Raw genomic sequence first — 27,230 nt, forward strand, 5'->3', positions numbered from 1 at the left:
AACCACACAAAACAAACAACAACAGCGTTTCAAGTGCACAGCTGGGTATGTAATGTTCGGTTTCGCCCGAACTTAGACCCACTTGTTGTTTGTTCCTTATTTGAACTTTATCGATTTTTTTGGAAAATTCCAATTTCTGGAGGACTACAGCAATTATTCAGCGCCCAAGTGTATAGGCGTTAATCATTAAATCCCTATGCTCCCTTAAAAAAGTGCATTGTTTGATAAATGAGTTAAAAACAAAACCACTTAAAAAAGTAAGGATGTTCAGGTTCGGGTGTGACCGAACATTATATACCCAGCGCGAGTTTCAATTTTACAGTTCATTTCATGTAAATTTTGTTACGAAGGATTTATTTATTTTGAGGCCATAGAAAAGATGTGTAATGCTCGATCGAAATAGGGACGTGGCACCGCCCATTTGAAAAAATATCTCCCAGTTTCCTCTTACAATAAAACTTGGTAAGTGCAATATCAATGACACAACCTATTTTACGGTAAGATATAGCTTATTATTCTAGTCTAGTCTTAAAGATTTTTTTATAAAAGTAGGCGTGGTCCTTAACCGATCCCGTCCATATCAACTTGATATATTCCCTATAAAGAAAGTACGTATTCCCAGTTTAATACGATATGGTATTTTTTCTTCGAGTTATGGCTCCCGAAACATGGTAAATTGCTTTGTCAAAACAGAGGGAGTGCAACACCCATTTCAAAAATTTTAATATTTTCTAACTTTTTGTTATAATTCCATTAAGAAAGTAAAACGCCATTGATATTAAGCTCTTTTTCGCAAAGATATAGCTAAGTTTTTTGTGAACGACCCTTTTAAAAATCTCTTGTATAAAAGTGGGCATGGTCCTAAGCCAACTTCTTCAATTTTTTTCGAAACGTTCCTTATAGTAAATGAACCTCTCTACCAAATTTTTTTATGATAGATTTAATGGTTTTTTGTTTATGATTAATAATATTTGTAAAATGGATTTTATCACAAGTGGGAGGTGCCTCGCCCATTTTCAAAAATGTTTTAAAATGTTTATCAAGAGTCTCAATATCAGGCCACTCATTAAATTTCAATATTCTGGGTGCATTATCAGGTTTTTTTTTTGTGATAGGAGATGAGTGCCAAGAAACCCATATACCAAATTTCAACAAGATACCTCAAAATTTAATCAAGTTATCGTGTGCACAGGCAGACGGACGGACGGACATGGCTAAATCAATTCCTTTTTTCATCCTGAGCACTTTGTTAGATGGAAGTCTACATTTATCTTGATACAATTTTCACGTTTTTTGTGGTCTGCATGAGATAGCTATGACCATTAATCACTTATCTCAACAACATATGACAAATACTAAAAAGGGGACAGAAATGACGGTATATAAATATATATATACGCAAAGCATATGGTGAAATTTAAAGGTTCTAGCTGTTAAAATGGGACAAAAATTACGAATAGTTTGTTATCTGAACAATCGGTTGTATGGGATACAACAAACAATGAATGCCCTTAGACTGGGTCGAAAAAAAGTTGCTAATGTCCGCCCCTAAATGTAAAGATTATGTTGAGGGGTTTCGGAAAACATTTTTTTAATTTTTTGTATTCTTCGAAATACAGCCGAAAAGGTTGTTTCGTTGTAACTTGATTATTTGACGTCATTATTTTGGCCTGGAGAAGCTTCACATTTCCGTTTAATGTCCTTTTAAGCTATGAACTCGTTTTCACATGATTAGGTCAGCTAACAAAGTTGTACACCCCCTAATGTATCCCTTTTTCCTTACCAACCGAAAGTACTTAAAAATTCAAGAAAATGTTGCTTTGAAACCATATTACTAAAATAATAAACAAAGAAGTTATAGCCCTTTCAATATTTATTGGAACTGGAAGTGACCGCTTTTATATTGTCCGGTTTCCTCGCCAACATATTTCTAGGCGCTTCTATTTCCAGAATTTACTAGTTAGTTATCAGCTATACATTTCTCAGCTATAACTACAGATGCACGATTTTTATAGTTTCTATCATACCCCATGCGCGTGTATATGTGTGTGATACTTGCAAAATTATTGCATACTTTCGGGAGTATCTCAGATATATGCATGTGGTTGTGCGTTGCTTCTCCGCTGCGTGTACGTACATATGTGTAGACATAATGATTAATTCGTTTATGCATATACAAGTGATTGTCTGCTTTATTGTTGTTGTGGCTTTATTTACTAAGCATCAGACTAGTGATGTGAGTATCACTTAGTGTCACTAATATTCGTCACATTATTATACTTAGACCTGAAACTCATGATATTTTTTGAGGAAAAATTATTATTAGAGTTTGCATTGAAAAGTTAATAAAGATATGCCAAATATCATGAATATGGGAAGTCACAGTAAATAAGTGAGTCAAACCTGTTGTTTCGTATTTATAGTAATAACACTATCCGACAACTTTTTTTTCTGGGTATTGGACAAAACCCACTTTTTCGTAGAGATTGAAGCTTAAGTAAACAAAGTACTATCTCCATTTTTCGAACTTAGCCTCCAAAAAATAGATATTGGCTTACGAAGTTCTAAGTTCGAAATTCTACATTTCGAAATTTAATTTTTTTTGTTAACGCGTTCAGCAAGTTGAAAAAGTAAAAATGTAGGCATGGTCCGCTCTTTTCCCTTATTCGAAGGGCTGAATTCCTTTTTTGAGAAATTTAGTATAACAGCTGTTATACGAGGTGAAAAGTCAAACTCTGACTAAGATTTTTTCAGACAACAATTAATGCTGTATACACTGAAAAAATTATTTGTCCTAAATTTAAGGAAACCTGCTACACTCAAAAAATTGTTTGTCCTAAAGTTAAGGAAACTTGCTACTTTGCACAAAATTTAGGAAACTTTCCTATTTTGTAGGAAAAACCTATGGTTTTAACGAAATTCGTTCTTAAAATGTAAGAAAAATCGCACTTAAGACAAGTTAGTAATTTCCTTGACTTGATATTTCAAGAAATTTTACTAATTTTTAGTAAACTTCGACGATGGCAAGTAACTAATTGCTTAAAATCAGAAATGAATAAACATTTTACTTAAGTTCAAGACACGTTCCTCAAAATAAGGAAATGTATATATGTAAATACATATAAATGTGGATATATATGTACATACCATCGGCTTGCAACAGGCTGGAGTTTTTCGCAAAGTCCCGTTAGATTTCATTATTTTTGTCAAAATATAAGAATTTTGCCCGTTTAAAGTTGAAAGTTGTGAGTGCCGGTGTAGTGCAGTATGAGTGAAGCCGATTTTTTAGACTTGTTATTTTCTTTGAAAGGTGAAATGTTTTTTGACTTATTTAAAGGTGAGTTAAGAGTGTAAAAGTGCTTGCGATAAATGTGGGAGAATATTTTGATTCCTTTTCAATTATTTTTGTTCCAATTGTTCAAATTGTTTTTTATTATTATTTTCTCTAGAGCACAACATAACGTTAGAGGCTTTGAACTATATGAAAGGTAGCCATTTAAGTGAGATTGTGCCAAAATCACTGTTTAGCAACAGGATCATTTTTTAAAATAATGTGCGTATTTGGCAAATATCACAAGGCTACGACAACTAGTGCAACAGTGGATCAACACAATATATCAGCAGTAGTAAAACATTAATTGGGTAGTTCACAAGAGTTTCGTATTCGTTGTAAAGTCTTAAGTTTCGATATGTTGCTATGGTTTCCAATATAAAATTTTATAACAACACATGCGACGAACAGGAGACCTTGTGAATACCCTAAATGATACAAAAAAAAAATAATTATGAAATATAATTGCCAATTAATGAATCAAAATATAAATCTTAATAAAAAACGGTTTGTTTAAGGATACTTATTTTTTACACAGAAAGGGGAGAAAGCGAGGAGGCTCACTATATGCGAAATATCATAACTCATTATATCGGTTGCGCAAAGACAGTTTTAAGGAGAATGAACAACCCCAAATAAATTCACAAGCAGTCATCCAAAACTACTATTAAGTGTGAGGAAAATAAACTCGGGCTTCTATACAATATTGCCTCTACGACGAGGTTGTACAAAGATGGCAACATTGTTTTATCAGCAGAACCCAATTTTTCAAATCCGCTGCATCTATATCTTGATATTTTGTCTGGGTGGCCGATTTTGAAACAAAGCTTTAGCTACTGCTTGGTAAATGTTCTCAATTTATTTTATTAATATTAAATTATATTAAATTTTACTTTTATAATAATTTTTTGCAGATTGATAGCGATTTTGCGAATATTTATGAACAGAAGCAAAATCTTTTATTGGAAAATTGGGACTCATTTGTTGAGAAAGTAACTCCTATATTAAAATGTACAATCAAAGATTCTTTCACCTTGGCTTTTCTTCATAAAATAGACACAGAAAATTTAGAAAAAGGTTAAAGATTAATTTAAAACTTATCGAATATGTGTAGTTATAAATGTTAATATTATTTTTTTATATATTCGTGATATTATCATTTGCCTTAGTCTGCCGAAAAACGGAAACTATAAAAAGAATAAACAACAATATCTAACTCGGGGGACTCATTTTTATGTTACGCAACAAGCCGACTGGAGTTACAGCAAAAAATCATTGCAATCACTGATGAAGCTTATGGACAGAATATAAAACTGCAGCCGATTTTGTGTGCGATCGGTGATGACATCATCGATGTAAAAGAGGTTTTCGTTTATTTCGCAGGTATATATTATAAATTAAGTAACATTGTCAAAAGCATTGATATATGTTTCAAAATATTTCATGTGTTGGATTTGAAATATCCACAAAATTGTGAACAAATATGGATTTTTTAAAATTTTTTTTTTTTATTTCTAATACTAAAGACACTTTTATATCTACAATAATTAACGATTTACAATGACTTGCTTTGTATGTAAAAAAAAATTTAACTTGCCAACATTTGTTTGTTCATTTAAAATATTACCATCAGAAAAAACACATTGATATTTTTGAATGTGGATTCATTAGTTGCCATCAAATTTTTTCGGACTTTAGGTCGTTTCGCCGACATATGCGCAACACTAATCGCAAATTTGAGCATAACGAAACATTAAAAAAAATTGTTCTTTAAATACACAATTATCGAAAGTTGATAGCTGCTTTTTTCATGTAAAACTCACGAAACAAAAGAGTAAAAAAATTCTAAGGATTTTAATTTGCAACCATTATACGAAAAGTCTCTTAAATTTACAATGAAACAAGTAAGGAAGGCTAAGTTCGGGTGTAACCGAACATTACATACTCAGTTGAGAGCTGTGGAGACAAAGTAAGGGAAAATCACCAAGTTGTAAAAAGAACCTAGGGTAACCCTGGAATGTGTTTGTATGACATGTGTATCAAATGGAAGCTATTAAAGAGTATTTTAAGAGGAAGTGGGCCATAGTTCTATAGATGGGCGCCATTTAGGGATATCGCCATAAAGGTGGACCAGGCCTGACTCTAGAATTTGTTTGTACGATATGGGTATCAAATGAAATGTGTTAATGATAATTTTAAAAGGGAGTGGGCCTAAGTTCTATAGGTGGACGCCTTTTCGAGATATCGGCATAAAGGTGGACCAGGGGTGACTCTAGAATTTATTTTGTACGATAAGGGTATCAAATGAAAGGTGTTAATAAGTGTTTTAAAAGGGAGTGGGCCTTAGTTCTATAGGTGGACGCCGTTTCGAGATATCGCCATAAAGATGGACCAGGGGTGATTCTAGAATTTGTTTGTACGATATGGGTATCAAACGAAAGGTGTTAATAAGTGTTTTAAAAGGGAGTGGGCCTTAGTTCTATAGGTGGACGCCTTTTCGGAATATCGTTATAAAAGTGGACCAGGGGTGACTCTAGAATGCGTCTGTACAATGTGGGTATCAAATGAAAGGTGTTAATGAGTATTTTAAAAGGGTGTGGGCCTTATTTCTATAGGTGGACGCCTTTTCGAGATATCGCCATAAAGGTGGACCAGGGGTGACTCTAGAATTTGTTTGTACGATATGGGTATCAAATGAAAGGTGTTAATGAGTATTTTAAAAGGGCGTGGGCCTTAGTCCTATAGGTGGACGCCTTTTCGAAATATCGCCATAAAGGTGGACCAGGGGTGACTCTAGAATTTGTTTGTACTATATGGGTATCAAATGAAAGGTGTTAATGAGTATTTTAAAAGGGCGTGGGCCTTAGTTCTATAGGTGGATGCCTTTTTGAGATATCGCCATAAACGTGGACCAGGGGTGAATCTAGAATTTGTTTGTACGATATGGGTACAAATGAAAGGTGTTAATGAGTATTTTAAAAGGACGTGGGCCTTAGTTCTATAGGTGGACGCCTTTTCGAAATATCGCCATAAAGGTGGACCAGGGGTGACTCTAGAATTTGTTTGTACTATATGGGTATCAAATGAAAGGTGTTAATGAGGGTTTTAAAAGGGAGTGGCCCTTAGTTGTATATGTGAAGGCGTTTTCGCGATATCGACCAAGATGTGGACCAGGGTGATCCAGAACATCATCTGTCGGGTACCGCTAATTTATTTATATATGTAATACAACAAACAGTATTCCTTCCAAGATTCCAAGGGCTTTTGATTTCGCCCTGCAAAACTTTTTCATTTTCTTCTACTTAATATGGTAGGTGTCACACCCATTTTACCAAGTTTTTTTCTAAAGTTATATTTTGCGTCAATAGACCAATACAATTACCATGTTTCGTCCCTTTTTTCGTATTTGGTATATAATTATGGCATTTTTTTCATTTTTCGTAATTTTCGATATCGAAAAAGTGGGCGTGGTCATAGTCGGGTTTCGGCCATTTTTTACACCAATACAAAGTGAGTTCAGATAAGTACGTGAACTGAGTTTAGTAAAGATATATCGATTTTTGCTCAAGTTATCGTGTTAACGGCCGAGCGGAAGGACAGACGGTCGACTGTGTATAAAAACTGCGCGTGGCTTCAACCGATTTCGCCCTTTTTCACAGAAAATAGTTATCGTCCTAGAATCTAAGCCTCTACCAAATTTCACAAGGATTGGTAAATTTTTGTTCGACTTATGGCATTAAAAGTTTCCTAGACAAATTAAATGAAAAAGGGCGGAGCCACGCCCATTTTGAAATTTTCTTTTATTTTTGTATTTTGTTGCACCATATCATTACTGGAGTTGAATGTTGACATAATTTACTTATATACTGTAAAGATATTAACTTTTCTTTTAAAATTTGAATTTAAAAAAAAAAATTTTTTAAAAAGTGGGCGTGGTCGTTCTCCGATTTTGCAAATTTTTATTAAGCAGACATATAGTAATAAGAGTAACGTTCCTGCCAAATTTTATCATGATATCTTCAACGACTGCCAAATTACAGCTTGCAAAACTTCTACATTTCCTTCTTTTAAAAGTGGGCGGTGCCACGCCCATTGTCCAAAATTTTACTACTTTTCTATTCTGCGTAATAAGTTCAACTCACCTACCAAGTTTCATCGCTTAATCCATATTAGGTAATGAATTATCGCACTTTTTCGATTTTTCGAAATTTTCGATATCGAAAAAGTGGGCGTGGTTATTGTCCGATATCGTTCATTTTAAATAGCGATCTGAGATGAGCGCCCAGGAACCTAAATACCAAATTTCGTCAAGATACCTCAAAATTTACTCAAGTTATCGTGTTAACGGACAGACGGACGGACGGACGGACATGGCTGAATCGAATTTTTTTTCGATACTGATGATTTTGATATATGGAAGTCTATATCTATCTCGATTCCTTTATACCTGTACAACCAACCGTTATCCAATCAAAGTTAATATACTCTGTGAGCTCTGCTCAACTGAGTATAAAAATATGCTACCAATTTTTATCCCCGAAAAGAAGTATGTAAGCTACAGCAGGATATCCGTACAATAATAACTAAACCAATTTATGAACACTTAGAAATTATTTGCTCACGACTAGATACCGCGGAAAGTTTTGACCCAATAGCTTCCGAATATAAGTTTGTAAAAAAAATTACTTCTGTGGAACTATTTGAAACCGAAAGTTTTTGAAATTCACTAATCTATTACATATAATTTTACTAAAAATTATAAATGCTTAAATGATTCAGCATCGAAAGGTGTCTTATTTCCTATACAATTTCAAATGAAGAAATTTTTTGAGTTCCCAAACGATTTAGAAAAATTTGATGAAGAATTTTTCAAGATTGGTCTTGGAGATCTGATCATCTCCTTCAGCTCTGCGTTTACGACCACCCACATTGTTGTAATTGTTAGGGTTGGTGTTGCAATAACGCGCAATGTGCCCTGGCTTTCCTCACTTAAAGCATTTAAGTGCATCATTATTCTTCTGCTGCGTACCCTTCAATGCTTCCAAAATTGTGTCTACCCACTCTGGTCTTTCTACTTCCACACGATGAGCCTTATATGCTGGTTTACTCAATGGGGAGGCAGTTTCCTGAGTCAATGTATGTGATACCGTTTCAGCAAATGTCAGATTTGGGTTTGCGTATGTAGATCGCTTCGTTATCACGTCGCGTATGCCATTTATAAAACTCTGGATTTTTACCCTCTCAGTGTATTCCACGGGTGCGTCCGCATTTGCCTTTCTACATCCGACGCAAACTCCTGTAAAGTCTCATTCACTTTTTGGTAGCGATTTGGCAACTCAATTTGATATATCTGTTTCCTATGTTCGCTTCCATACCGTCGTTCTACAGCAGCCATCAATGCTTCATAACTGTTACGTTTGTACTCTGGGATGGTCTGTAAGATCTCAGCAGCTGGTCCTTTTAAAGCCACGAACAATTCAGCAACTTTATCTTCGGCATTCCAGTTGTTCGCTGCTGACGTCTTCTCAAATTGGAGCTTAAATACCTGGAAAGGAACAGAACCATCAAACGTTGGGGATTTTACCTTCAGAGTAGACGTTGCAGTGACGGTTCAATTGTAACTCCTGAATCCGATCTTTCAAAGCATGCATCTCGGCCTCCATTTTATCCTGTCTTTCACTAAAAATCTCCAGCTTCGATGAGAGTTTTGTTTCCTGTACCTGAAGCTGTGAGGATATGCGATCCTCTTGTGCTTTCAACTGCTCAGCCAACTGAGATGTCATATATGTCTTCTGCTCTTCCAGTGGTGATGCCATATGAGCCTTCTGTTCTTTCAGTTGGGATGACATCTGACTTTCCTGGGCTTCAATCTTGGATGTTATGCGTGTCTCCTGCGATTCCAGTTGAGATGCCATATATGTTTTCTGTTCTTCCAGTTGAGTTTCCATTTTGGATGTCACTGTCGATGTTTGTGCAGATATTTCAGCTAATATCTCGTTCAAGTCTGTGCTCGTTGCGGTCTGCGCTGTTTCATTTTTCTCTTCAATTTTTGTTGTTGTCTCGTCGACATCGAGATGAAAGACATACTCTTCCATGTTAATTCCTTCTGTTTCCATTGCCTCTCGTAGCCGTGCCTGAAGTTCGAGTTTAACGCCGCTTGTATTCAATCCACGACTCTCCAACTCCTTCTTCAGTTACTGGATCTTCAATTCACTTAACAAGGACATGACAAAGTCCTTGTTGTATTCGAAATTTTCGGAATTTATTCAACAATTCCTATCCTGACACCAATTGTAACGAATTTACTGCAATTCCACTTATTTACAATCTTCTACTAAGGTTCGAATCACTAAACTGTTGAATAAATAACTCCACTTTTTAATAATGCAAAATGGCCTTTATTAAAGTACAATAACACTACTATTGTCCGACAGATAGCGTACTTAATTCAAATCTGATTCTAGCGCCTCTACTGTTACTGCCTTTTATACTCTTTGATTTCCTCGTTGCATCTTCTAGGCGCTTCTGTTCTAGAATCTACTAGTTGGTTATCTGCTATAATTATAACTACAGATGTACGTATATAGCTCTCATATGCGCTTCTGTTTGTAAGCGACACTTCCACAATTATAATTGCATATCTCAGGTAAGATATCTGCATGTGTTTGTGTGTTGCTTCTCCGCTGCGTGTACGTACATATGTGAAGACATAATGATTGATTCGTTTATGTAGATACATAATGATAGATTTATGGATATGCATACAATCACTGCTTAGCATCAGCTTAGAGATGGCAGTACCCCTTAGTTTTGCTAATACGCGTAATATTATATTATCATTAGGTTATAAATTATCTCTGAATTTTTCAAATTATATTTCCAATTATGAAGACGAAGTATATATTTTCAGCTTAAAACAATTTCGTGGCCCTTTATCGAAAAATGTATCCATATTTGAAATGTTTTACACAACACAGGATATTGAAAAATGTATTTGTTTTGATTTTTGTAAGATGTATGGCACGGTTTTCCAAACTAATATTATTATTTTCAAAATTAAAGAGGTTTTTAAGTTGGAGAATGGGGTGTATACGCTTTTACAGCAAGTTTCTGTAATAAAATATGAAAAACATTTATTATCGTATATGCTAGGAGAAGAAATAAACAATTTAAAGTTGTTCGTTTAAAAAAAGGTCGTACCCACCAATAAAAGCACTTATATTAAATAAGAATATATAAGTGAAACTTAAATATTATTTCTAAACATATTGTAAAAAGCTTTATTAATAACAATTTAAATAAATATACATACATATGTATGTGAAAAATTATTTTACCGAGTAAAACATTTACTTCTATAAAAGAAAAAATATCAAAAAAGTAAGTATGATAGAGACTCATATCAGTACTAAAATTAAGTAGTTTTCTCTACTTGTGTTGAGGCCAACATATCTTTAAAATTGCAAAAAATTTTAGTATCACTTATACTTGAATTGAGGAAAAATATATATTTGTTTAAAGTACAGTTGTTACTTAAGTTAAAGAAATGTTTACTTGACCTATGCTTTTTCAGCTTAAGCAAATCATATCCTTTATTCGAGAACGATGACGCTTTAGAGCAATTTTGTTCCCTTCTTGTCCTTAAATTTATATGGGGTTTCCTAATTTTTAGGAAAACCTTTTTTCGAGTGTAGCTTTACATTTTCTTTTTTCTTAACGAAGCTTTTGTATACATCCAATATATCCATTTATGTATGTATGTACACAGGGTATTATAACTTTGGTTGGATAACAGTTGGTTGTACAGGTATAAAGGAATCGAGATAGATATAGGATTCCATATATCAAAATCATCAGTATCGAAAAAAAATTTGATTGAGCGATGTTTTTCCGTTTGTCCGTTAACTAGATATCTTCACAAAATTTGGTACACGAGCTTATCTGGACTCATAATAGATTGGTATTGAAAATGAACGAAATCGGATGATAACCACGCCAACTTTTTATAAATATAACATTTGGGAAAACACAAAAAAAATGATTGTTTAGTAAATAATACACATAGACTGTTGAAATTTGTCGTATGGACTGATATTGAGACTCTAGATAAAAATTTTAAAAAAATTTGTAAAGTGGGCGTGGCACCGCCCCTTTTATGACTAAGCAATTTTCTATGTTTCGGTAGCCATAACCCGAAGAAAAATTAGTTCAGAATAGAACCATATGTGTATGTATTGTAACGAATTTATTCAAATTCCGCTTATTACAAATCTCCTACTAACGTTCGAATCACTAAACTGTTGAATAAATAACTCCAATATTGAATAATGCAAAAATGGTCTTTACTAGACTACTTTAAAATAACACTTATTCTTCGCAACTGATATCTTGCTTAAATCACTGTTGCTGCCTTTTATACTCTGTGATTTCTTTTAGGCGCTTCCAGAATTTACTTAGTTACTGCTATAAAATTATAACTACAGATGCACGTGTATAGCTTCTCATATGCGCGTGTATATTTGAGTGACACTTCCACATATAATTGCATCTCAGATAAGATATATGCACGTGTTTGTGCGTCTCTTCTCCGCTGCTCGTATGGACATATGGGTAGACATAATGATTGATTTCTTGATGTGCATACGAGTCACTGCTTAGTATCGGCTTAGAGATGATAGTACCCCTTAGTCTTGCTAGTATTCGTCACAGTATTATTGCGCAGCCTTGTAAAACTATTAAGCACAAAAACAAACAACAATAACATTTCAAGTGTACAGCTGGGTATGTAATGTTCGGTTTCACCCGAACTTAGACTTCCTAACATGTTGCATAATCGAAATTTTTTTGTGGAGAACGTTTTGACTTTTTGGCCAAATGCACCCTGCCTACATCATGTTACAATCAAATATACGACATAAAATAGTGAAGTAAAACCTCCCCGGAAGTACAATTATAGATCCGCCACTGGTATGTAAACATATTACTTTGTGTATGCATGTTTGCGGGCATTTATGAATGGGCAGCTTCAGTGTAAAACTAAATTTAATAAATATTTATGAGGGCAAAGACTAAAAAGCGCCCAGTTTGCCATTTTGGCTGTACTGTCATGCACAAATAAAAGTGTAATTGGAAAACGTTCACACACACACACATAAACCAACGTGTGCACAAACCTATTTCAAGTAAGATTTGAATGGATTGCACCATGTGGATGGGATGTGCAGGATCTAACATATGACTGTCTTATTTTGTCCTTTTTCCGCGTATGTCACCAACATGATGTGTTCTGCTATGTGCTGGGGTTTCGTAAATGTTGTGCCAGCGGTTGGACCAGCTGCTCACGCTGCACTTTGTGGTCACTGCCAAATATTTGAATACGCATGTTTGAATATAGAAATGTTCTTGACTTTAAATCACTAATAAAAATACATACATAAACACATACAACATATTTTACTATTCATATTTTATTACTGCATTTATATTGGTGCTTCCTTGTGTGTACTACGAGCTAAGTGCTTAATAAGGAAATCTAGCGATTTTTTTATTTTATATAACTTTTCCAAGCAAAATAGACTTGTTTTGCGCTCCATCTTCAAGTTACTATCAGGTGAGCTATAGGCTTGGACCATGGTTCAAGATTCGGCTATGAGTTCAGACACCTGACAATATAGACACTGCGGTAAGTTCGACAATTTAAACTTGATACAGTATGATATGTATTATATTTTCTGTAGAGCCAATGTGAGAATAGGAAGGCCCCGGTTGGTTTTAACTGCTGGAATACGGTCATCGTTTATTTTTTTTTTTTTTTTAATACGGTCATCGGTAATAGCTGGAGACTCTCGAAAAGCACGATCTATAGTCTCTCTAATGTATAGCATTCGAGCATTTTTACCAACTTTTCCTTCATCCCAGAGAAGACACATATTGTGGCAACTAGAGAGAGAGTGGAGTGGAAAGGAATTAATAGGGGGACAATGGACTGGTTAACTGGTTGAGGGATGGGTCGGAGGTGGACGGGAAGGTTGAAGGAGCGATTTTCTGTCAGCAGCTTAGTCTGGCTGCATGGTTAAATTGCGTCGGTACGTCTCTACTCTTGCTGCAGTTGAATGGAGGATGAGGAGGTGGAATCAGCAACACACCTCATGCTTGACTCCGAAGGACTTATCCATTGTCCTTTTTGAAACTACATCGTTGCCCCGCAATGGTTCTCTAAATAACTATAACGTTACCGTTAATTTGTGTCGTGTTAAAACGGAGGTTCTTATTGCACAAGTGATCTACCCCTTCCGTTTGAAGTTCATAGTCCAATGATAATGCAACAAAAAGAAAAAATTCCAACTAGGTTCATTTAGTAAGAAAATTCATTTTATACACATCTTTAAGTAACTGTTCTGGGGTTTGAAACAATTTGTAGAACTCAATTAAAAATTGTCATTAGATGGTGCATAAGTCGGGTCATTTAGAAAATTGAGGAGGGCCCAAGGAATTTTGAGATCGAATTTGAATTAAATCCCGATAACCCTGCAAGAGAAAGTTTGTATCAAATATCGAGGAGTAATTTTAGACTTTAAGTTGTTGTGGGTATTTACTGCGATCGTAAGGAATATCCTATACTATGGAGCCCTATTTTGGTCGACTGCCTTACAAAAAAGAATCAATCTGAAAAAATTAGAGGAGGTTTGCAGTTTATCAATGCCTAGCTCAGTTTATCAATGGGAGCTCTGAAAATAACACCGATGGCTGCACTGTATGACTTTCTACACATTTCACCTATAACTTACTTACTTATTTGGCGTTTACGGTTTAAACGGTTATGGCCGTCCAACAAGGCGCGCCAGTCGCTTCTTCGCACTGTCAACTGGCGCCAATTGGTTACATCAAGGAATTTTAAATCGTTTTCAACCTGGTCTTCCAGCGGAGTGGAGGCCGCCCTCTTCCTCTGTTTCCATAGGTGAGTTGCAATAGCCAGTGTATCCGCTGCGTTTTAGTTCGCTTGATTATATTGGTGTCTGCGTAAAGCTCGTACAGCTCATCATTAAATCTTCTTCGGTACTCACCATCGCCAATGCATAGAGGTACATAAATCCTTCGAAGAACCTTGCTCTCGGACACTCCCAGAGCCGCTTCATTTGATGTTGTCATGGTCGACTATAAAGCAGGACGGGTACGATAAGTGCCTTGTAGAGCATTTTACTTTTCATTCGCCTACCTAGTCCAAAGTACCATTTATTGGCAAGAGCGATTCTTCGCTGGATCTCAGAGCTTATGTTGTTGTTAGTGTTAATGCTAGTTCCCAAGTAATCGAAGTATTTTAATATTTCGAAATTACAGCTGCTAATTGTGGCGTGGTTGCCAAAACAAAATTGTCAGTGCAATCTTTGTTCGATGAAGACAGTTACATCGTTTTGTCCCCATTCACCATCAATCCCTTCTTTTCCGCTTCTTTTTCCAGTTTGGAGTAAGCAGAACTTATGGCGCGGGTATTCAGACCGATGATATTTCACCTATAGACCTGTATAATAATGGACAAGCAGGCTACCTAATTCCATACCTGCACTTCGATGGGGCTCTGAGAGCCACAAAAGAGGTAGAAAGCTGACGCAAGGGCGATGGTTCTAAAAATATTTAAGAAGTAGGGTCTGCTACATAGTGCACTGTAGTGTTTTTCATGCGGGAGTAGTAGACGTCACGAAAGCAGTAGGAACACAAGAGGAAATTAGCCTGAACTGCACCAGCGTCAGTGTGTTAGAAGGTACACAATCACTGGAAAGAATTGGGATGGGGAAAAATATACGTCTATATTGGGTTTGTGTGTACTATGAGAATGGGCTGAGCTGGCTAAACAGGGCGTATCTCGCGAAGCTTGTACCGTAGGCATTCCAATCAGATTGGGCAAGATTAAAAGAAGGCGAGTGCTGCACAAGATCAACCAAGAAGGAAAGGCGTGGAATCAAGCGTGGGGTTGCAAAACGTCGAAGATACGGTGCAGGTTTTGCAGTCTTAGACTAACAAACTTATTCTTATCTTTGAAACGAGGGTACTGTAAAAGCAGCACAGGACGCTTCTGGTATTTGGCAGGGTTATTTTCTAGCATAGGTCCTAGCTTTTGATAGCGTGACGGACTCTCTCTGTGTTTGACAAAAATTCAACCATTGCATATTTGTCATTCGTATAAAGGGTATTGATTTTGCTTGTGAACATAGTTTGAGTAGGGGTTTTCAATTAAATTTTTTGCGCACATTTTTTATTTTACCTTAAATTTCCCCTCTTCCGCACTACTTTAGTGTCATCAGTTTGCTTTTTAATTGCAGTAAAGAGTTTATTTATCCGTTTTTGTTGTTATTTTTATTTTACTGAGTTTGCAATTTGTAATTATACTCCCACCAGCGCTTGCTTTATTTCGTTGTTATCTCACGTGCTATTTTTACACCTTGTCCCATCACATTTTCCCTCCTACCTCACCCCGAATTCCTTAAATATTCTTAAAGGTACACTCTAAAAACACGACCAGTTACTTATTTTGCCATCTGACGTCAATCAGATGAAGTTTTACACCAGGTATTCTCCAATAGATGGGTTCAGATAAAAACACATTCTTAGCCTAGCAACCGCAATGTTTTAACTCTCTGAGCTATGTGGATAGCTCGTGTACATATAAAAGCTCCCTTAACCACCAGAAGATGTTACAATCATTTCTTATGCCGACGATTGTCCTTTTGCTTGGAAGGAATCTTTTCTAATACCCCTCCACAAAAATGGCAGTAGGTCATGTGTAGAAAATTATCGAAGAATTGCTAAATTGTCTGCCATCCCAAAGGTGTTTGAAGCCATTGTTACTAATCAGCTAACATTTTCCATTTCTGCATTGATTGCAAACTCTCAACATGGATTCTGTAGAGGCAAATCTACCATTACCAACCTACTTGAATTCACAACGCATGTTTCTAATGGATTTAGAGAAAGTCTTCACACCGATATTATTTACACTGATTTCAGTAAAGCATTTGACAAAGTTTCCCATTCATTGCTTATCCACAACTCGATCGACTTGGTTTCCAACCAGGTCTCACTCAGTGGATATCTTCTTATCTCTGCGGTAGAACAACAAGTAATTTTTAAAAATACTCTTTCAGAGGTCATTAATGTTCCCTCTGGCGTCCCACAGGGCAGTCATTTCGGTCCAATTCTGTTCTTGCTATTTATTAATGATATCTGTACCATAATAAAATATTCCAAAATTTTAATGTATGCTGATGATGTAAAACTTTTTAGGTCTTATGAGTCTATTGAAGAACGTCCATTGCTTCAAGCGGATTTAAACTGCTTAGTTGCTTGGTGCAACGCGAATTCAATGCCGCTGAACATCAATAAATGTAAGTTCATGTGCCTCTCTCGGAGATCTTTGCCAGCAGCCTCTTACGTAATTGATAATTTTTGTCTTGCATCAGTAAATTATTTTGTTGACTTGGGAGTTACGATGGATGCTAAACTTAGTTTCAACCTTCATATTATGACTACTGCCAATAAGGCTAGAGGTGTTCTATCATTCGTGAAGAGATGGTCTAAAGAATTTTGTGACCCTTATGTAACCAAAGCCCTTTTTACCACATTAGTTAGGCCGATACTAGAATACGGATCAGTAGTCTGGAATCCGCGATATCAAGTTCATGCAGATAGGCTTGAGTCAATACAGAAGCAATTTTTACTTTTTTCTTTAAGGAATTTTCATTGGGACTCTGCATATAATTTTCCACCTTATACTAGTCGGTTAAGGCTTATCAATCTTCCAACTCTCGCTAGCCGTAGAGAAATTCTAGGCGTATTATTTATGGCTAAACTACTGAATGGACTAATTTCTAGCCCCTTTCTTTTGAACGAAGTAAACTTCAATGTCCCATCACGAGCGTCAAGACATTACAAACCTCTTCGTTTGAGGAAGTGTAGAACTAACTTCGAATTAAATGAACCTTTCCGGTGTTTGTGTTATGATTTTAACTCTCACTCGATTTCTTTTGATATAACGGATTCACTTTTTACTATAAGGAAAACTGTCCTATCCTATCTTAACTCGTAACAAAATAAAAAAAAAAAAATATAAAAATCTTTATATGCTAAATCCTTAACTTATTTAACAATTTACTATATGTATAATTTTCTACTGTTATGTATATAATACTCAGCTGATGATTTTTATTCTGTAGCAGTTTTAGATCTCGACGCTTAACAAACCTCCGCCTATCAACAACTCGGCAAAAACAAAAACAAATCCGTGCGTCATGCGGATGCGCCCCTCGTGTCGGTTGGGCGGGCTTTGGAGGGTATTAATCCGTTGGGTTTATTATTATTATTATTATGACAACGGGACCTGGCCCTTCAATAGTTGAATTAGTTTCTAAAATAAACATCTATCTCCCAGGTCTTTTTAGTTGCTTCACCTCGCACAACCTGGAATTATCAACGACAAATTTTACGGCCTTTCTGGAAGGAACAGGTGACAAACTTGCGAAAAGTTTTCATTCTCTTCAATATTACTCTATAATATTGTGACGAATATTAGCAGTTTCGATACGTCACTATGCGGCCAAAAGAGAAATGAGTCACACATACATGTACACAGCATTAAACGACGCATATTACTCAGCCATATACGCACATATGTATCGAATGCAACAATGAGAGCGCATAAGAGCGCAGACGTTATTACATTTAAACAGCAACTAAAAGTGCAGAGGATATTACTCACATATACACGCATATATGTACCTAGAACAATAGTGATTATGAAATACAGAAACGAGAGATATATATGTTCTAAAAAATCTAGGGCCCGTATCGGCAAGAATGTTTTCTATTTTACCTCTCTTGAAAGAAGAGACTTAACTTATAACTTTTGTTAACAAGGACGGCCATTTTAGTAATAACGAAACATCTCAGCGAAGTACTTAATGAAGCCGTACCTCTAGTAGAACCATTTCATTAGGATATCTCGAAACTTAAACAGTGCTATCAACTTTGCTCCAGGAAAGACAACTTAAACGACATGTCGTATGCTTTCGTGACAAAAGTCTCCTGGTATCTCTATAAGAATTATTTTTTTCGGTTAATGCTACTGTACTTTGTGTTGCAGATTTAGGTTAATGAAAAATCAACAAAACTGGAGGGCATAATATCCTACATCTCTGCCTAACATCTTTGCTACCAAATACTTAACACGAAAACCAACATCAGGATATATAAAAGAAAAAAATTATACATATCTACATGCATAACTACTAGGGCTGTGAACTGCATCCGGATTTTTCAACTATCCGGATAAACCGGATATTCGAATAACCGGATAGCTAAACAAAAAATCCGGCTATCCAGATATCCGGATAGGTAAATGGAAAATTCGGAAATCCGTATGTCCGGATACTGGAATATAAAAGTTGAATATCTGCATATGAGAATTGAAAGAAGCAAACATCGAAAAATTGTTCACAAAATATGTTAGTAGATTATTAAATTAACGTCAAAAATTAAAAAGCTACAATTTTACAAACATCAACAATTTCACAAAGCGTTAATTTAAACTAATAATGAGTGCTAAAATCGTTAGCAAGATTTGGAATCATTTCCAAAAAAGTGAAAATAAGAACAGTGCCATTTGTTTATATTGTGAAAAAACGCTACAAAACATATCTACATCAAGTCTATGGAGAGAACGGTATAGACGCAGCTTTTCTATCTGAATCTGCTCAAGAATATAAGCAGAGTAGCAGTTGATCAAAAAGTAATTTTGATCACAATTCGGAATGTTCAGAACCTTCAATGAAGAAAGTTCGAACATCACGCGTAGCTCAAACTGTTCGCAATAAGTATATGTCCAAAGAGGTAATAACACAAGCCTTGGCTAATATGATTGCTGTTGACTTATTGCCTATTTCATTGGTAGAATGTGATGGATTCAAGAAGTTTGTTAATGTCCTCCAACCAGAGTATGTAATTCCTTGTCGCAAAACAATTTCCAAGCCATGCATAACCGTGAAATAGAGAAAGTTAAGAAAAATCTCAGTTCAGCATCTGATATAGCTTCGACCACTGATTGCTGCACATTAAGACCCACCCAAACCTATATGGGACTTACAGCGCATATTTAGATTCCAATTGGACTCCCCGCTCTTTTAGTTTGCTCACCGAAGAAATGACTGAAAGGCACACAGCTGAGAATTTAGAAGACTCGTTTCGAGATGGCAGGGAAGAATGGGATATCAAAGAAAAAGTCACAACTATTGTACACGACAACGCAAAAAATGTAACAAATGCTGTTCGGGGTTTGAGCCCTGACATAACCAGTCATCCATGCAGTGCATATACACTTCAATTGAGTGTTAATTTAGGAATGAAACTACCGGAATGTTGTGGAGTCATCCAAAAGGTTTCGAAACTGGTGATAAGTTTCAATCATTTGAGTAAACACACAAAATCATGTGGAAAAATATGCAATAAAATGGGTACTGCTGACATGAATGCCCAAGAAGAAGTTCCGGAAAACAGTGATCTCACGGCCATGGATATACTCCTAAATGATAATGACAGTGACACAAGGGAGGAAGACGAGTTTCAGTGCTACTTATTCGAAGAACAAATAAACCACAATCTCAGTGCCAGCAATTGGTTGCAAGACCATGAATGAATATATCCCAATCTGTCGAAAATCGCCAAAAGATATCTTGCGGTACCTGCCACTTCAACAGCTTCTGAAAGGGTATTTTCAAGTACTGGAAATGTAGTTCGTCCAACACGAAATTGTTTGAGTCGGGAAATGATATCGGTACTTGTTTTCTTACACCAGAACAAGAAGAAAATAGATTAACATCATATTACATATTTCTCAATACGAGCCTTTTTTGTATTCACTGATAATTGATTTAAATGCCCCACGAATTTATTGTTATTAATGTTAAATAAACATATATGGTACATCAATTTGGTGCTTTCACTGGATATACAAAAATACGGTTATTAACCGGATCTTCATAAATCCGGATAGTCTCACAGACGAATATTAACCGGATATCCATGCCGTACGTATTTTATCCGTGTCAACGGATATCCGTATGGATATCCGGTTATTCGAATTTGCGGATAGTCCCAGCCCTAATATCTACATACTCACATCTGAAAACAGAATGAAATATGATTTACATTTCAAGACGCTAAACTTAGCAACACCTTTTGACTATTACACGGAGGCAAAGCAGCCTCAGCTGTTGCGCCAACAATTCGAGAAAGTAGGACATAATTTTACGCTGAGTAACTTCCCTGGAGAAAATTAAGAATTTCTGCCATGTAAAGCGTTGAACTTATGCAAGCAAGCAAATACTACATTTAATCTTGTACAAGAAGTCTTACAAACATTCATACTTAGCTGTACATTGTAGATTGAGTTGCCGTCTTCATAAGCCGCTTTGCCGTTGGATGTTTGCCAAACAACCTTTGGCGACCAGGGGCAATTGTGTATATGATTTTCTTTTGTTTTGACCTTTTCTTTGTACCATCAAAACATCTATTCATCATTACTTTTGTTATTGAAATTGTTACTCTTACTTGGATTTTGCCCAAAGGCGTCCTTTTCCATATAGCAGACAAAGTAAGTGGACGAATACAATGTGGGACACCTTAAGGTAGTGTATGTAATTATTTTAATTATGCTTTAAGCAAATATTTTGTGCCACTGTAGCTAATTAAGACGTTCTAAATAAAGAACGTGGGTTTCATTAAGTTTAGAACGAGTTTTTGTCTACGTGTTCCTTAGTTATTTAGGACTATTCTTGACTTTATTTCTGATACCATTAAGTGTATTGTAGGATTACTTGCGATACAATTTTGGAAGTGGAAAGATACGCGGTATTAAAGAAGGACCCAAAAAAATTACTGGTCCCAAAGCAGTAATCTGTGCGATAAAAGTAACCGGCTCCGAAGAAGGAACTGTTAACAAGAAAGGAATGGGCGCTGAAAACGTACCCGGTACCGAAAATGCAACCAGTCACCATTATAAACCAGCTCCAACAAAGTTAAACGTTTTGTTGTAATGGACATCAGGCTTAATATCTGGGTCCTATAGGTGCCAACCATACTGCCTACTATATTTTTGACATTTTCCAAAACTGCATTGATATAATGGAGTCCAGAATGTTAATGTGAATAAGTGTAGGCAGTCGTGAGAGGAGAGGAAAGGCAAGGAAAAAAGAAAAAGAGGAAAGGTAATATAGGAAACTGTAACCAAAATCAGTGTGTTATCGATTTGTTATCGAAATGTTAACGATTTGATATCGATAACAACATTCATCGACAAATTATCGGATTGTTCTCTAAAGCGAATAATCACTCTTGCACGTAATGATACTTTGGACATTTGAAGAGCAAATTCCTCTCTCGGCAAACGAAGATCATGCTGCACAAGTAATTTGTCGTACCAGTCCTGCTTTATCGTGCTAAAGCATGGGTTATGACACCATCATATGATGTGGGTCTGGAAGTGTTCGAGAGAAAAGTTGTTCGAAAGATTCATGGGCCTCTATGCATCAGCGATGGCGAGTACAGAAAAAGATTTGGTAATAGTGCAGTTTACGGTACCCACCGATATTTGGGCCAAAAATTTTGAGTGAGGTATCAAAAGACGCGTATTCACGTCTAGATCAAGAATCCGAAAGCAGAAGTTAACTTTTTTTACCCGTTCAAAAGATATTAACGAAAAACCGAAAAAAGGCCCGCGGTCCCTCCGAAACCGGGGGTGGGATCCATAGTATTTTTGCGCAGAACACCTGTCTGCGTTCGCGGCCTTCGGCCGCGCTTATAAAAAATAACCCTGGGCTACGCCATGCCAAGTCCGGGTGTGTGGTATAACCGTGGCTACCGCCACGGTGATGCACAATTTTTTTGTGGGTAAAACACAACAACAACCACATGAAAATCGCCAACTTCAACTGCAAATATCTCCGGACAGAGATAACATTTTTCTTTTCTCGAGATTAATACGCGTCTTTTGATACCTCACTCGAAAATCTTAGCCCAACTTTAGGGTGGGTACCGTAAACTGCACTACTACCAAAGATTTAATAATGCGCTACACGAGCTTTATGCAAACAACAACATAGACCAGCGAATTTGAATACAGCGGAAATGCTGGCTGGGTCATATTATATAAATGAGAGATGATGCCCCGACGTCCTCTCCGTGGACAGAACAAAATGGAAAAGTTTTTTTATTTTACATTTGGCTTTCTACTATAGATTGTACATCGGTTGTGGTTTAACTTCAACTAGTTGGCAAACTCTAGTTAATATTAAAACATTAGTTTTGTGGACGGCCATCTGTATGTTAACACATCAAACTCCCTGAATTGGATTGAAAAATATTTACGTTACCGTAATTTTGTCACGGTGATTGGAAAATCTCAATAAATCGCAGCGACAGCTTCGAATAAATCGTCGCGGCTCACTGCCTCTTGGGGCATCACATACCCAACTAAAGCTCTCGTCACAGCAACAATTAGCTGTGATATGAAACAACGAGCTTTTCATTTTGGCTGTGACTGAGTAGCAATAGATCCGACTGTGTCATAAACTGCAATTTAGTTGGGTTCAGCAACAGCTGACAGCGATGCCATTTGCACTCAGGGGTGTGTTTAGTGCGTAAAGGCTGGGTAACGCAGTGCGGTTATAGTTTGCAGAACTTAGAATGAGGTTGAATATAGTAGATGGCAACTTTGTGCGCACAATCATTTAAAAATTAAAAACTTGTATTATGCAGAATATATATTCAATATATAATTGTACTCTGCATAATGTATGTCCAAGTTGTTGATATGGAATGAAAACTTGATTGCTTTATTTGTTTGAGGGTGATAAGAAATTGTTATTTATTCGTGTCATGTTAATGATTTTAATATTGAGTTTTAAATATGATTTTAATTTCAATATGAAAGAATTGATATTTGGGAAAATATGTCAATAAAAATTATTGTAAGAAATCTCTTGTGATTTTTAAAATTGATTCTAGTAATTAGTTTAATTTTAAAAATTTTAAGTTATTTCTTTTTTCTGTATATTTTTGGCTTTTTGACTAATTTTGTCGCAGTTAACTATTTATTTTTCTCTAATGACGACTGTGATTTTGGTAAGCGTTTTTGTGAACTGCAATTTAGAGTATATCGCTCTTTTGTCACAGTCACAGATGGAAATCGCTGCAATTAGGAAAAAACAATAACGGATAATCATTCAAGGTTAATAACGGATAATAATATTTCTCAAAATACTAGACCCGAGGCGCAACTAAATTCTACACTCAGAGAAATACGCCAATTTAAGCTTTTCATGCTCTTACTTTTTTGCTCTTGAAAAACGAACGACCTGTTCTTAAAACAACAACCTTGTTCATGAACTGACACCATTTTCTTGAAAAGAGAACGGCTGGTCTTAAAATATTATGAAAAAAATGTTCTATTAATGAGAACGATGTTATTAAATTAAGTTCCAGAAAAAGAAACGGTACAATTCGTGTGCACTACAATGTTAAATACAACATTTGCCACGAGCTATCCAGCAGGTGTAGTGGTGGCCCAGCGGCTATGATGTTGCGGTTGCGATTGTGTGGCGCGAGTTCGATCACCGTCAAACCCTGAAGTTTTTTTAACCAATTTTTTTGTTCTATTTATTTTTTAACTCTTATTTTTCGTTCAGTTCCATTCACATATGCACAGGTAATTCTCAAACTTGTTATGAAATGTTTTAAATATATATTCAATAAAAAGAAAAATTTCTCAATAAGAGAAACACATGAAGAAATGCATATTATGCGTTTTTTGGTCTTTTGGATTTTAATAATAGTTTTTTTGTTATTTTTATTAATGACAAAAAAATTTATAAAAAAAATGGGAACTAATTGAAAAAATTACCTTCCCATTCCTCCCAAAGATCAAACACAAACCGTTCTTGAATTGAGACCGAAAAATGTTAAATCGACCACAAATCGTTCTCGAACCGTGAGAATGAAAAATCTTAAATCAAGCTCAAGTAGTGCTTGAAATGAGCACAGACGGTTCACACATCAATACCAAACTGGTCATAAAATATGAACGGGGTGCTTGGAAAAACTGTTCTTAAAACTCCGACAGATTGTGGCGTCTGGCCAGACGAGAAGGCTTTATTTTCGTGAATAATTTTACTGCTTCCCACACGATCAATAAAAGCTTTAGTGACTTTAAAGTTTAGACGCGGTCTTTATAATAATCCGGAAATTGATACTTTTTTCTTTTTATTTTATATTTTTGTTTTTGTACCAAACTTGATTAAGTTACATTTTAACGTTCTCATCTAGCTAGACGAGCATATTTTTAAGCCTATAAGGCCTCATAGTTCGTATTCATTTCAAAATTTTATTTGTGGATAAGACGACAACGATGAGATGTATTGAATTTATTCACCGCTAATCGGAGGGTTAAAACAAGCCCATCGGTCAGGAGTTAAGAAAAAAACGTACTTAACACACTTTTGTCAACGAATGTTCTTAATTTTGAACTCGTTTCGTTTGTTTTACAACGATTTTTTCTCTGAGTGTAGTTGCTAGCAATAAGCCAAACACGTAGGTCTCAAGATATACATACAACGACTAAAATTACGGATTTTTACCTACCCCAGTCAGCCACACAAATCGATTAGTAAACCACCCTCGGTTCTGAACGAACACAGCACATACACATAACTAAATATACACAAGCATCAATTTTGACAATACCTGCTCATGTACCTACGAATTATAAATACAGGACAAACGACAACAACAGATCAGAACGAAAATCGCACAACGCCGAAAACGGTTTGTCTCAAAACCAAATTTGACAAGGGATGACGTAAAATCGTTCCAATATACAGCATATATATACAACTTACAACTCTTCACAACACATATCCCTCCATCATATTTATTTGTGTAATTACACATATTTAAATTAGTACGCATTTGTGACATTCAATTATTAAACTATATATTTACATCAATTATAAATATAATGGAAATATTTTAATGGTTTCTTCAAACAAATTACTAAAGTATGAAAATTTAGAAAGTTATTTCCTTTCTAAAATGCAATTTGTTAGGTAAATCATAATTTATTAACACAATACAAAGAAATACTAATACATATGAAGGTTCTGTAAATTAAATTGTAAATGGCAGAAGGGGTTTCAACTAAACGAATTTATTGAGATAAATGGCAATACTGAGTACAAACATATTTACATATACCTACCCTTGTTTGTGCTAATCCCAATTCAAATTAAAATTTCCCCCTTAATATTTTAATCGAATACTAAATAAGTAATTTTAACAGGAAAGTTCAAAAATAAATCAGCTCAAGCCAAAATTCCAAAAATATTCCATATTTCCAACAAAGAAAGAGTGAACTACGACTGTGCTTGCTTAGTTCCTGTTGATTGGTTCGAGCATTCCATGGAAAATTATACACTTCGCTCGATTTTCTAATTGCTTTCCCGATTAATTTTCAGTCGCAGTATGCAAGGACGAAAGAGAAGTTCAAATTTATACAATAATAAAAAAATGTAGTTAAAAAAACAAATAAACACGCAAATATCATGCTGTTTTAGCTTAGGCCGCAATAGAGGTGGACAGTTGGCGCAAAGGTTGCTCAAATAGCGGACGAGACGATACATGTGTACACAGATGGTTCCAAAGTAGTAGTAGCTAAAAAGGCTACCGGATTACTGTAGCGTTTTCCAAACGGAAATAGTAGCCGTAACCAAAGCAGTAGAAACCCTGGAAGAAAATAGCCCAAGCTACAATCGTGTTAACTTTTATATCGACAGTCAATCAGCAATTAAGGCAATAATCTCGCATACCACAGCATCTAAATGCGTGTTAGAGTGTAAGCAGTCCCTGGAGAGAATCGGGACAGGGAGAAGCATATATCTATATTGGGTCCCAGGGCATATGGGAATAGAAGAGAATGAAAAAGCGGATGAATTAGCTAAAAAGGGCGCATCCCTTGAAGCTTGCTCCGCAGACGTCCCAATTAGACTGGGCGAAACTAAACCAAGGGGAGAGGTGCACATGATCGACCAAGCAGGAAAGGCGTGGGTTAAAGCGCGGGGCTGTAAAGTGTCGAAGATGAAGACGAAGTGAGGTCTGGAGGAGGAAACGATCGAGCACGTTCTGTGCTCTTGCCCTGCGCTTGCCAGGCTAAGACTTCAGCTATTAGGAGTGATACAGCTGTCAGATCTAGAAGCAGCAAGTGGCTTAAATCCTAGGAAGCTTCTAGTATTTGCCAAGAGGACGGAGTTAATTTATAACATAGGTCCTGGTTTTTGATAGGGTTTTTCAGTTTGGTCATTAAAACAAACTTCTGGTAGCACTAGGGACTTGTTCAGTCTAGGAGAGGTCCTCATGGACCGGCCAGTTCAACCTCCTCCTTCCTCTTCCTCTTACAATAAAATTTGGTAAGTGAAATATCATTGATACAAAAATATATTCCGTTAAGGTGTATGTAGCTTAAGATATAGCATTCCTTATATTCCATTTTCAAAAACTTTTCCCATTTTTTTATTAAGAGTTTCAATATCATTCCACACATCAAATTTCAACATACACCTAGAATGTTTATTAAATAATCAGGTTTTTTGTATTTTCCAAAATGTTATATATACATAACAATTAAGGAAGGCTAAGTTTGGGTGTAACCGAACATTACATACTCAGTTGAGAGCTATGGAGACAACATAAGGGAAAATAACCATGTAGGAAAATGAACCTAGGGTAACCCTGGAATGTGTTCGTATAACATTTGTATCAAATGGAAGGTATTAAAGAGTATTTTAAAAGGAAGTGGGCCTTAGTT

The sequence above is a fragment of the Eurosta solidaginis genome, chromosome 3 (assembly GCF_040869045.1).
Source record: "Eurosta solidaginis isolate ZX-2024a chromosome 3, ASM4086904v1, whole genome shotgun sequence".
Taxonomy (NCBI): domain Eukaryota; kingdom Metazoa; phylum Arthropoda; class Insecta; order Diptera; family Tephritidae; genus Eurosta; species Eurosta solidaginis.